Source organism: Osmerus eperlanus, chromosome 8, assembly GCF_963692335.1.
Source record: "Osmerus eperlanus chromosome 8, fOsmEpe2.1, whole genome shotgun sequence".
NCBI lineage: Eukaryota > Metazoa > Chordata > Actinopteri > Osmeriformes > Osmeridae > Osmerus > Osmerus eperlanus.
In genome coordinates, this window is record NC_085025.1 from 12,584,102 (window position 1) to 12,597,316 (window position 13,215).

General features: G+C 45.4%; 1 pseudogene; it reads right to left on the reverse strand.

The window, feature by feature from the left end:
- Positions 1-3,575: 3,575 nt before the first annotated feature.
- Positions 3,576-4,683, reverse strand: LOC134025137 (C-X-C chemokine receptor type 4-like; annotated as a pseudogene).
- Positions 4,684-13,215: the final 8,532 nt, after the last annotated feature.

Consider the following 13,215-nt stretch of genomic DNA (forward strand, 5'->3'; position numbering starts at 1 on the left):
GAATTAATAGGTATAATATGTAGAGTATATCAATGTAGAAACAATGCGTAATATGTAAAAAAATATATATATAAATGGTGATCATAAATGGTTACATAGCATGAAAACTGACAAGATATGGCGACACTGCAAAGGTTCTCATGACAATTTTTTTCTTTCCCTGAGATTTGTTGACGGTTGAGAGAGATCTCTGTGGTCACCAGTGTCGCTCGATGGCTCTCTAGTTTCTTCTAGATGAGGAGAGATTGACTGAGGCATATGTCACCATGTCCTCCTGCTGAGTCTGTGAACACAATACAACTCAACAACCCAAGAAAGATGTTTGTACACACTGTTTCAATACTGTACTACTCTATCTTTACTTACATCTAGTTTTGGAGCATTCTAGTTTTGGCTGTGGTCATTGATGTTGGCATAGCTGTTGCTATTGTCACATCCATCCTAGGGGAGTAGTTTTACCAGAAGAATTCAGCACAAACAGGGTGTTTCTAAGTGACTTAGCAGATTCAATGATTTGACTCTGATCAGTTAAATATGTGTTTTTGCTGTTACACACACTGAGGGATGTTTGGAGTTAATAACATGAAATAACTGGTATCTCTTTCTCACCGTGTCCTCATTAGTAGAATGGAATTGCTGGTTCCCTGTGGTGTTACTAACAATGTCTGTAGTCAGAGCCTATGCAAATTTTAAACATGTAAACTGAATTTTAGTTCACTGTTCACGTTTGTTGAATGTGATCAACTAAGATAGTGATACTCACAAGAGTGTCATAGTTTGTCTTTTCCTTCTCTGAAAACAGAAAACATTAAGAATCAATACCTTCTCAAAATAGATATGTATGTGGCTTCCCCAAATCATACTTTACATAACATTTCTATGAACAACAATGAGGGTAACTTACTAGCTCTATTCTTGTGACCTATGATGATGAAAGCCAGGAGGCAGAGCAGGACTGCACCAATGGCTCCACGCACTGCTGCACCCACAGTAAACTGAGGTGTTGAAGTGGTGGAGAGGGGTGTTGTGAGACCTGTATGATGTTACAAACCAGGATCACATACTTACAGTCCTAACAGTGTACGTCACTGATTTAACAAAGGAGTAGCTAAAACGGGTTCAATGTTATGGCTTACTGCGCACTAATCATAATAAAAAGTTTTTTATTACGATTTTAGTATGTTTTAGGTTTTAGTGTAATGACCATTGATGTTAACTTTATAACATTAGTGCATGTTGTATGTATTCTTTGGATCACAAGTGACATTATTAATGGTATAAAGATTGATAGTCACTATGCCTGCACTGTCAGCCCTGTATGTCAAATCACAACCCTGCTCCTCCCATGTCAAACTGCCTTGAAGCACCAGGTAAAAGGTTCATATGGTAGTAACATACCCTTCATGATTGGGGAAATTGTGGACATAGAGGTAGTGATTAAATCTGTTTGGACCAGAAAACAGTTGAGAAACAGTTGAGAATAAACAGAATAATGAGCAGCCTACAGATTTATAATTCATGATCATTTAAAATCACTCCTGTTATTCACTTGGATAGTACATGCATAATATTACTAGATCAGCACTGACATTGTTAATTATGTTCAGGTCAGACATTCATGGGATGCTGTCAGCCCTGTATTTCAAGTCACAGCCTACTGGTGGAGTCAAGGACACTGTGACTGAGAAGAGATGTTAGGGTTCAAAATCAATCTTAGGTTTCATCATGTTCTTTTCTCTATAAGCCCACTTAGTTGAAACTGACATACTTACTGGTGTGAACAGACAGATATACACGTGCATCTTTCCTGTGTTTCTTCCCTCTCTCTGTGAGATATTGTCGACAGGTGTAGCGTCCAGCATCCTCAGTTGTGACATTAAGAACCATCAGAGAACAGTTGGACCCCAGACTCAGTCTCTCTTCTCTGCCTGAGTTTTTTTTATAATCCCAAGACCAACCAGCTCAGTGCTCTTGAAGTTCCATATAGTAGAGGAGCAGTCTGTGTAAACCACATTGTCACACGGCAGTCTGATGTTTTCTCCTACTTTGTGGTGAAGAGTGGAATAGCCTCCATCTGGAGAGAAATCCATTTCATGAATGGTGAGAGCTACTGTTTAACTTTGTAAATTAATCAAAATGATGATAAATAACATAATCATTTATCTTTCTGTTTTATGTAATATTATATAGAAACATGATGTGTAAACGTATCCTGATAACCCCAAGTCTATATTGGATGTACAGTACTACTATCTAGATTACACTTAAGAGTATAAGAAACATCTCCATGTGAATATCTGTTGCACATTAAACTTTAAACATTGTCTTCATCTGTTTGCACATACTGTCATCGCCTCTATAATTCAATAACTAATAAAAATCCAGATTATAAAGATGTACTCGAAAGTAAATTAAATAATAGTCTAATCTGTGTACTGTTTTACCTGCTATGTGGAACCCAATGGTCACAAATAATCCCAAAACAGCACGACTAACTTTAACCATGGTTCTTCTCTTCCCAGTCAACTCTCAACTGTACTCTCTTCAGATAGTGTGGATTTGTCCTGGCTTGATGATTTGTGTTCCTTTTCCTCGAGTATATCTGACTATCTTAGCCAAAAAGGAAATGACCTCATGAGTACGTTTAAAATCGACACTTCTGAAAAAATGACGAAGTGTGCACCAGTCTTTCTATTCCTCTCTTACAGTTGTCAGACAAGAAAGCCAATTTCATACAAATTGACACTAAAATAAAAAAGGGCATGTGGTATTAATAAGTTTGATTAGTTTGGTGCCAAGATCCATATCTAGACATTACTTTAGTTATTCAAAGTATACAGCACAGGTCAAACGTTTTAGAACACCCACGCCCTCAGGACACGCCTGGCCACCATGCTCGTTTGTTTCAAGGGGAATATTTAATGGGGAAGTTTAAGGTCTATTTTTACACAGGATTGCTCAATTCATCCGTAATGATACTTATTCAGCTAAGTGAGGCTGCCACATTTCACTTTTACCTCTTGCACACAGTAAGATGAGAAGAGAACCCTTTTTCATTCTATACTTTCTTAATATTTTGAAGGGGAAACAAGAAGCAAAAACATATTTGGTGTGCTTTTTAATTTATGCCATATTCATAATAAGTATACAAACTTATTTTAAAAGATACAGAAATATCAGTTGTAAAATGTAATGTAAGAACACGCAAATATTTGGACATTCGACAACACCACCACTCGTGGCATTTTAATAATGTGTTTTGCTCCCTGTTTATTCTAAAATAAGGAGGAGGAAGCATACACCTGGTCCAAGCCACTAGTCTGAAAACATAGTTACATTCTCAATATAATGTTTCAGTGCTTTTGACATGCGTTTGTTCAGAAACCATCATGAGTCAAAGTTGAGTCATAGTTGGGTGTGTGATGATGATGACAGTGATATAGACACATCCAAGACTACCAGCACTAACTGGAGAGGGAAGGGGGTGAACACCTCCAAAATAGTTGAAACTAACACACACACACACACTCTGAGAGACAGGAAGAGTAACACAAAAAGTGAGAATATGTAATTAGAAATGTTATTGTATATAAACAAACTTAAAAACAACAACAGTAACCCACAGACCATATTTACAGAAAGGTTGATCTTTCAGACAAGGGCAAGTCATGGATCAGCAGACTACCCTCTACTCATGTACAGGACAAAACATCTACACCCTCATCCAAACCACACCTACATCCACACCCATATTCTGTTAGCTGGAGTGTAGACTAGATGACTCAGACTCTGTGCTAGTAGAGGTTCCTGGGCGTCTACGAGGTAGAATCTTCCGACTGCAGACGACGCGACTTAGTGTCAACGCCCGTCTGTCGGAGCTCTTGAAGTACGCCCCCAGGAAGGCATACAGCAGTGGGTTTAGACAGCAGTGGGCAAATGCCATTGGTTCAGCCACTGCCAGCCACACACCCAGCACCACCTCCAGACTACAGCCCCTGGGAAGGACTTGTAGACGCATGTGATGCCAGCACCATACGGGAGCCAACACAGGAAGAAGCACAGGACCACAGTGGTCCTGACAGCTCTGCGCTTCTGTCTCTGCCCCCCCAGAGGGCCGCGGCGGGTCAACCTGGACACGATGACACAGTAACACACCAGCAAAACTAGGCCCGGTACCACCAAACCCGCCAACACCAGCTGCAGGTGGAACACCGACACTCAGAGAGGAGCGTTGTCAGCTGGGTATAAGCGCTGGCACCCCATCACCCCATCTCCTGCTTCCTGTGTCCTTCCCGTGGCAAACACTATGTCTGACACTGCCAAGAGAGCCACAGGCAACCAGGCTCCTGGAAAGGGAGAAGGGGATAAGGGAGACAAAGAGATTTGGTGGTTAGATCAGGAGACGGAGAATACAAGTGAAGATGTATCAAGTACATCTGAGGCATGGGCACGAGAGAGATAAGGGATGAGGCTAGAGACCTAGCTCACCTACATACACCAGTATCTGTGCCAGTAGCTGTCTCATGCCTGAGGCGTGCGTGTCTGTTGCTTTGACCACTGCTAGGTAGCAGTCCAGACTGCTTATTCTCACCTGCGCTGGCAGCCAAGCACCATCACCACCAGGCCGTTCCCAGTGATGCCCACGACGAAGATGAAGCCATAGACCACATGTATTTGGCACATTTCAAGACAACCAATGTTAACCTAAATGATGTACAAGAAGTAGAAATAATGTTCGATTCAATTATTTAATTGTCCATCCATCAGTTAGTACCTAGATGTGTAATATATGTATAGCTGCACTCCGCTGCGCGTCGGACAGTTCAGGCCTCCGCATCGTCCATTATTGGATGATATTGTACACCTCGTCGGGCATTATCCCTTACCCCCAGGGGCAGCGCCAGATCATTTTCAGTGCAGATGCTGAGGGGGTGCTAGATGATTGACAAGGGGATCTGCGCAATTATATATATGTGACGGGTGGGAGTGGGATAAGTCAGGGAGTCACCTGGTTCACCTGGTTCTGTTTCACGTGACCAAGCCTAGCGAGTCACCGTGACATCCGTCACCCTTCCGGGCCGCACAGCTGTCACGCTGTCTACAGAAGTCCTCCACGTCTCGTCTGTGTCTCCCCCAGTAAAACCCCTTCCTCAGCCGTCTCAATGTCTTGGTCGCCCCGAAGTGTCCACTGCCTAAGCCCCCATGTAACTGCTCTAACACAGTTTGTCTTAGGATCCTTGGGACCACCAGCTGCCACGTGTCCTCCCCTGTCGCTGGAGACACCCAACCCCTTTGTAACAGTCTAATGACATCAGATGTCATAGACTGTAGACGGAAGAAAGTATTTTTAGCACGGTGCACCGCTTCACGTTAATCACCGCTGGCAAAATCCCAACGCAAGCAGTGCTCTCACTACTGCGTTTGTCACGCTCTGATGGCAAACAAAAGACTGACTGTAGTGTCCTCTAATAAGTCACTTCCATCTTGACGCCGTAGGAGTTTTCAATAGTTCGGTATGTTTATTAAATGTAGGTTTTGTCACAAAATAAATGATAAAGTAAATGGTGCAAATAAAACAGATAGATGCAATTGAAAAACCATATGCTTGCTAGCGTCTCTAAATTTCCACCATTCCACACGTCAGGCTCTCTACCAAACACAATGCCCAATGCCTTTGTCTAGTAGGTTTTCACCTCCTAATTTACGCAGGTGAGGCGATACCAATCAATCATTCCAGGTGTCAATACTTGGTTCTGCCAGCAGGGTCATAGGCTCAACCTTCAATTCAAAGAAATTCTAGCTAAAACACACTGGCCCCCTTATTGCTACCGGCTAAACAGGTACGATAACAAATAAACAACAATATGGAGCCATGTTAAGCCATTTCCACATCAGTAGATATGTTTTTTTTCCTTTTCCTTTTTTTTTTTTTACAAATCAGGTTATTACAAAGTCCATCAGTGTTAAATCATTGTTTAGAGTCCATCTTATGTTCAGTGTAACTTAACAGTCCATTGTGCCAAGAGGCCATGTGCAATTCAAATGTCCAGTGCTGCACTTGTATGTGGTGTGTGATGTATGTACGCGTATGTGTGCACAAAATCTTCTTCCAGGGCATGTATCGATCCAGGATGTCAGTATACGTGTATCAGTTCATTCATGCAGGAAGGTAGCGTCACATACACATATCGAACATTCATGTTTACATATTTACATGTCATATTCCAACAGTAAACAAACCTTTGTAATAGGTCTATCCAAAACACTTGTCTTTGTTTTCAGACTCAAACTACGAACAATTCCCTTTGAATCTTTCTTTGTGTCAATAACCCTCCCCAACATCCAAGATCCCCTAAGGGCAGTAGGGTCTGCAATTAACACAATATCTCCACACATGTAATTTATTTTCTGTTTGAACCTTTGTGGCGTGCCATCTACCTGCGTTTAATTGAAAGTGTCAGGTGACTCGCTAGGCTTGGTCACGTGAAACAGAACCAGGTGAATTAGGTGACTCCCTGACTTATCCCACTCCAACCTGTTACATACAGTCAGGTCCATAAATATTTGGACATTGACACAATTTTCATCATTTTGGCTCTGTATACCACCACAATGGATTTGAAATGAAACAATCAAGATGTGCTTTAACCCTTGTGTTATCTTCGGGTCATTCTGACCCATCAGTCATTGTGACCCACCGTCGTATTGCGACAACTTTACCGCATACAAAAACAAAGTGAAGCATTTTCTTTTAACCGTTGGGCTGTCTCAGACCCCCCACATTGCGAAGGTTAAAAGAAAATTATTTTTATTTGTTTTTGTATTGGGTAAAATTGGGTAAACACAACGATGGTTCGTTATGAACCTTTGGGTCATGTGACCCGAAGGCAGCACGAGGGTTAAGTGCAGACTTTCAGCTTTAATTTCAGGGTATTTACATCCAAATCAGGTGAACGGTGTAGAAATTACAACACATTTGATATGTGGCCCCCCCCCTTTTTAAGGGACCAAAAGTAATTGGACAATTGGCTGCTCAGCTGTTCCATGGCCAGGTGTATGTTATTCCCTCATAAAGGGAGTTCGTTATTTCATTGACAAGGAGCAGATAAAAGGTCTAGAGTTCATTTCAAGTATGGTATTTGTGTTTGGAATCTGTTGCTGTCAACTCTCAATATGAAGTCCAAAGAGCTGTCACCATCAGTGAAGCAAGCCATCGTTAGGCTGAAAAATCAAAACAAACCTATCAGAGAGATAGCAAAAACATTAGGTGTGGCCAAATCAACTGTTTGGTACATTCTTAAAAAGAAAGAACGCACTGGTGAGCTCAGCAACACCAAAAGACCCGGAAGACCACGGAAAACAACTGTGGTGGATGACAGAAGAATTCTTTCCCTGGTGAAGAAAAACCCCTTCACAACAGTTGGCCAGATCAAGAACACTCTCCAGGAGGTAGGCGTATCTGTGTCAAAGTCAACAATTAAGAGAAGACTTCACCAGAGTAAATACAGAGGGTTCACCACAAGATGTAAACCATTGATGAGTCTCAAAAACAGGAAGACCAGATTAGAGTTTGCCATCTAAAAAAGCCTGTACAGTTCTGGAACAACATCCTATGGACAGATGAGACCAAGATCAACTTGTACCAGAATGATGGGAAGAGAAGAGTATGGAGAAGGGAAGGAACTGCTCATGATCCAAAGCATACCACCTCATCAATCACCTGACCTAAATCCAATTGAGCATGCATTTCACTTGCTAAAGACAAAACTGAAGGGAAAATGCCCCAAGAACAAGCAGGGACTGAAGACAGTTGCAGTAGAGGCCTGGCAGAGCATCACCAGGGACGAAATCCAGCGTCTGATGTCTATGGGTTCCAGACTTCAGGCTGTCATTGACTGCAAAGGATTTGCAACCAAGTATTAAGTGACAATTAGATTTATGATTATGTTAGTTTGTCCAATTATTTTTGATCCCTTAAAAAGGGGGGGGCCAAATATAAAATGTGTCGTAATTCCTACACCGTTCACCTGATTTGGATGTAAATACCCTGAAATTAAAGCTGAAAGTCTGCACTTAAAACACATCTTGATTGTTTCATTTCAAATCCATTGTGGTGGTATACAGAGCCAAAATGATGAAAATTGTGTCAATGTCCAAATATTTATGGACCTGACTGTAAATATTATATATAAATACTGTAGCGTCCCCTTGTTATAAGTTGGAGACACAGATGTGCTATTTTACAGTTTTTAGCTTTTTATTATCACAATACACAGGCAGCTATTTAGGCTACTGCCCACACCTAAACTAACCCCCCTTACCTAATGGAAGTCTTTAGCAACAGGCTAACACAGCAGATTACCAACAGTTGTTAATAGCAGTGGAACACGGGTCCATCACAACAGCCACATCTCAAGAACCCCAAACGCGCCCAAAACCTCCCATTATAACACCTGTTGTCACCCAGAACTTCAAGGTGACCCCCCGTAATCCACCAATAATGTCCTGACCATTTCTTAGTCCACTTCCTACAGTACAGGGTCGCCATATAGCCTCCCCCTTTACAAGCCCTCGACCCCGAGGGCGCAGACAAAGTCCTTAAGGCGACTTAAGGAGGTCTCCCGACCCTTCTGGGTCTGTCCGTGGGCCCCTCCTCCCCCACAATTGACCTGGTCCTTGTCCCAGTTGGGGTCCCAGTGGGTGTGTCAGTCTGAAGCAAGGGCTCCGTTTGTGTGTCAGGTCCTTGGTTGTCTCCACCATGCCCAGTGTCAACACCAATCGTCTGTCTGCCCCTGTATGGTGCCATGCGGTCGCGATGGATCACCACACGCCGCCCCCTGTCAGCAGGCGGTACACCACCTCTCCTACCCTGGCCAGGACCCGACGCGGCCCAATCCAGGTTTTGTCCAGTTTCGGGCACCAACCTTTTTTTCTGGCTGGGTTGTGCAGCCAGACCAGTTCACCGGCGTCAAAGTTTCGTCCTCGTGTGTGTGTGTCATAGTTGCGCTTCTGTCTCGCACCTGCGCTCTCCAGTTGAAGCCGGGCATACTCGTGGGCTGTCTCGAGCCGGTCTTGGAGCTTTCTAGCGTAGTCGAGGCCTGTGAGAGGAGCAGCGATGGTGGAAAACCCCCTCACAAACCTGCGGTAGTAGGACGCCAGCCCCAGAAAGCTCTTTATCTGCTGTTTTGACGTCGGAGTAGGCCAGCTATTTACAGCCTCCACCTTATCGGCCTCGGTGCTGATGCCCCTCCCCCCTACACGATGGCCCAGGAACGTCACCTCCCGTCGCATAAAGGGACACTTCTCAGGGTGCAGCTTCAGACCCGCCCCCACCATCCTCTCCAGCACTGCCCTCAGTGCCTTCAGAGCCTCGGCGAAGGATGTGCCGTGAGCCAAGATGTCGTCCAAATAGACCAGGCACTGCCGGTTGGGGACATCCGACAACACCCGGTCCATCAGACGCTCAAACGTGGCAGGAGCGTTGCACAGCCCAAAACACAGCGCTCTGAACTGCCAGTGGCCCCGGTGGGTGGAGAACGCTGTCTTAGCCCGGGCCTCCGGGGCGAGGGGCACCTGCCAATATCCGCTACGTAGGTCCAGGGAAGAGAACCAGGAGGATCCCCTCACCGAGTCAAGGCTCATGTCGATATGGGGAAGGGGATAAGAGTCTTTCTCAGTGACAGCATTCATCCCTCTATAGTCCACACAGAAACGCAGCTTGCCTTCCTTTTTAAGAACCATGACTACAGGAGCCGACCACGGGCTATTAGACGGCTCAATGAAACCCGCCGTCTCCATCTCCTCCACAGCCTTGTCAGCAGCCTCTTGCCTCGCCAGTGGAATGCGTCGAGGTCTGATCTTGACTGGTCGAGTGCTGCCCGTCTCGATGTCATGCTGCACCAGGTGAGTTAGGCCGACGTCATGCTCCCCCCACGCGAAACAGTCTTTAAACTCCGTCAGGAGATGTCTCAGCTGTTCTTGATCTCGTTGCTCGACGTCGAGTCCCTCACTGTTTCTCCTGACAACCTCCTCCGCTGCTGCCAGCACGGAGTCAGGACCCCCCCGTAGCCTGTGAAGGTGGAGGCAGGGCAGGTGACGTGGGCAGCAGCATGACAGTGTTCTCACTCGACACGAAGGTGGGGGCCACTGGAGACAGCTGGTGGACAGGAGCAGGGGCCAAATCACTTCCCACTCCTCCCCCCACCCTCACAGGAGGTGCAACACCTGTCAGCCACTAGAGCTACAAAGTATGAACTCAAAGTAACATTACGATCCATAGATGCTCCCCATTGAATCTAGCTTCATTGTTGCCCACCCCTGATGATGGTGAACCACATGACTGTGAGATGGTTGTCGATAAAGTGCTAACACCCAGACCTGATTTGTTTGACAAACAGATGGATAATGCTGAACTTGTGTTGTACGTAGATGGATCTTTGTCACGAGCATGGGATGGCTCCCTAAACTCCGGATATGCGGTCTGCACGGACAGTGAGACATTCGAATCTGGTAAACTGTCTCCACAATGCACTGCACAGCAGGCAGAGTTGTTTGCTTTGACAAGGGCATGTTGTTTGTCAGAAGGCAAGGTCGTAAATATTTACACTGAATTGAGGTATGGATTTGGAGTTACTCACATTTTTGGTGCCATATAGCGTGAAAGAGGTTTCATTAACTCCTCAGGTGGAGCAATCAAGAATGGAAAGATGATTGATCCTTTGTTGTCTGCAATACTCCTACCGAGAAAGCTAGCTATTGTTAAATGTGAGGCTCATACTAACAATACAGATGATGTTTCAAGAGGAAATACTAGAGCTGATTTAGCAACAAAGGCTGTGGCCAAATCCTCTGATGTGTCCCAGGTCTCAATTTTGTGTCCCAGCAACCGGAAACACACACTCCCTCTCTTTATGATGTGGCGGACCTTCAAGCCGCTGCTGATAACACTGAGAGGGATGGTTGGTTATCTGTTGGCTGTGTGGAAGATCCAACTTCAGCAGTGTGGAGCCACCCGACGGCCGCGTGGCGGCGCCACGTGAACTGTTCCCTTGGTTGGCTCGCATGGCGCACGGCTGTGCCCATACGAGCAAGGGGGGTATGGTCTCAATAGTAAATACTGATTGGTTTGCACCTGGTTTTTCCCCAAAGGCTGAGCAACATTGTGCTCAGTGTCATACCTGCCAGCAGCATAATCCCGGAAAGGAACCAAAGAGAAGAGACGCAGCCCATCCGCCACCAAGTGGTCCTTTTATGCATTTACAAATTGATTTCATTCAGTGTTGTAATTTTGAGTATGTACTTGTAATTGAGCACTCCACCCAGCTTCTAGTCCAAGCACTTGTCCTCTCCAAGTTGGACTATTGCAACTCGCTGCTCGCTGGTCTCCCAGCATGTGCAACCCGCCCTCTTCAGAGGATTCAGAACGCAGCGGCCCGCCTGGTCTACAATCTACCCAGACGCTCCCATGTTACCCCGCTCCTCATCTCTCTCCACTGGCTACCTATCATGGCCCGTATCAGATTCAAGACCCTGGTATTGACCTTCCGAGCAGTGAACGGGACTGCACCCGTCTACATCAAGTCTCTCCTGCAGCCCTACACCCCCACCCGTCACCTACGGTCTTCTTCAGACAACCGCCTGGTGGTCCCACCGCTCAAGACCGCCCGGTCCCAACACAAGCTCTTCTCCTGTCTGGCCCCCCAGTGGTGGAATCAACTCCCCACTTCCATCAGAGACACTGACTGTCTCTCCACCTTCAAGAAAAGGCTCAAGACGCACTTGTTCCGGGAGTACAACGGTACTTAGGAATGGTTCGCTTGACCCGATGTTAGTTTCCTCAAGGATCACAATGACTCTTGCTTAGAGACTTGTTGCTCTTGTGGTTAGTGGTAACTGACTTACATTTTTGTACTCGCTGTGATATATTGTTTTATTATTGTTGCTTGCTTTTTTCCACAGGTACACTTGCACTTAAAGCAGTTCATGTTGTTTAATTGTAACTTGTTTAACTACATGCTCTTATGGTTCTTCCCTTTGGCACTTATTTTGGTTGTTCACAATGTGTGCTTCATGTTTTGGCTACTCGCAATGTTTTGTGGCTATCTCGTTGTTATGATCAGCTATGCACTTTGTAAAGCTCTCTCTTGGAAGTCGCTTTGGATAAAAGCGTCTGCTAAATGAATAAATGTAAATGTAATTGTTGACATGTTCTCAAAATGGGTAGAAGCCTACCCATGTCGGAAAGTTGATGCTACCACGGTAGCCAAGATTCTCATGAGAGATGTGATCTGTAGATATAAGACTGTCCAGTGATATAGGTTCACATTTCACAGGTCAAATTGTTCAGGACCTTTGTATAGCGCTCCAGATCAACCAGCATTTCCACTGTCCTTACCACCCACAGTCTGCGGGGGCAGTGGAGAGGCAACATTAAACTTTGAAAAACAAACTAGCCAAGATATGTGAAGAGACTGGCCTAAAATGGCCTGATGCACTCCCACTAGCTCTTATGGCCATGAGGTCCACTCACCAGACGAGGAATGGACTTTCCCCACATGAGATAGTTTTAGGGAGACCTCCACCAGATGGATGATACAATGTTAAACTTTTGTTACGCCCTAACTAGAGCAGCTAGGGTTGTGTATTCACAGGTGAAAGCTGCCCTTCCTGGGGAGCCATGTCATCCCTATCAACCGGGAGACTACATGTACGTGAAAGTGCACAAACGGAGGACTGCCCTCTCACCGAGATGGACCGGTCCATACCTGGTTCTCTTGGTGACTCACACAGCTGTGAAAGTGGAGGGTTGGCCAACATGGATCCATGCGACACACTGCCAAACGGCTGCTCCACCGAACAACACGGTGGAGGGTCCCAACGGAGAGCCAGGGGCCGGTGGAGGAGCAGGTGCACCTCCACATGGTGCCTGCTCCAACCTGCCATTTGTCTCATCCCCACTGGGGTACTCCTCCGGGAGTACACCAAGGGGGGTGGAGACCCGTTCGCAGCGGCTGATCTGGGAGCAGGTTCCAGCGGACCGATTTGAGCCAGAACCAGAAGACCGCCATCCAGCACTCCAATCCAGGGGCGCCGAGAAGGAGGTCCCAAACTTAATAATAATAATAATAGTATTTATAATGCACTTTATATTAACTAAAATCTCAAAGTGCTACAGGTTAAAAGCCAGAAAGGGCGAAAAACAATCATGCCGACCAA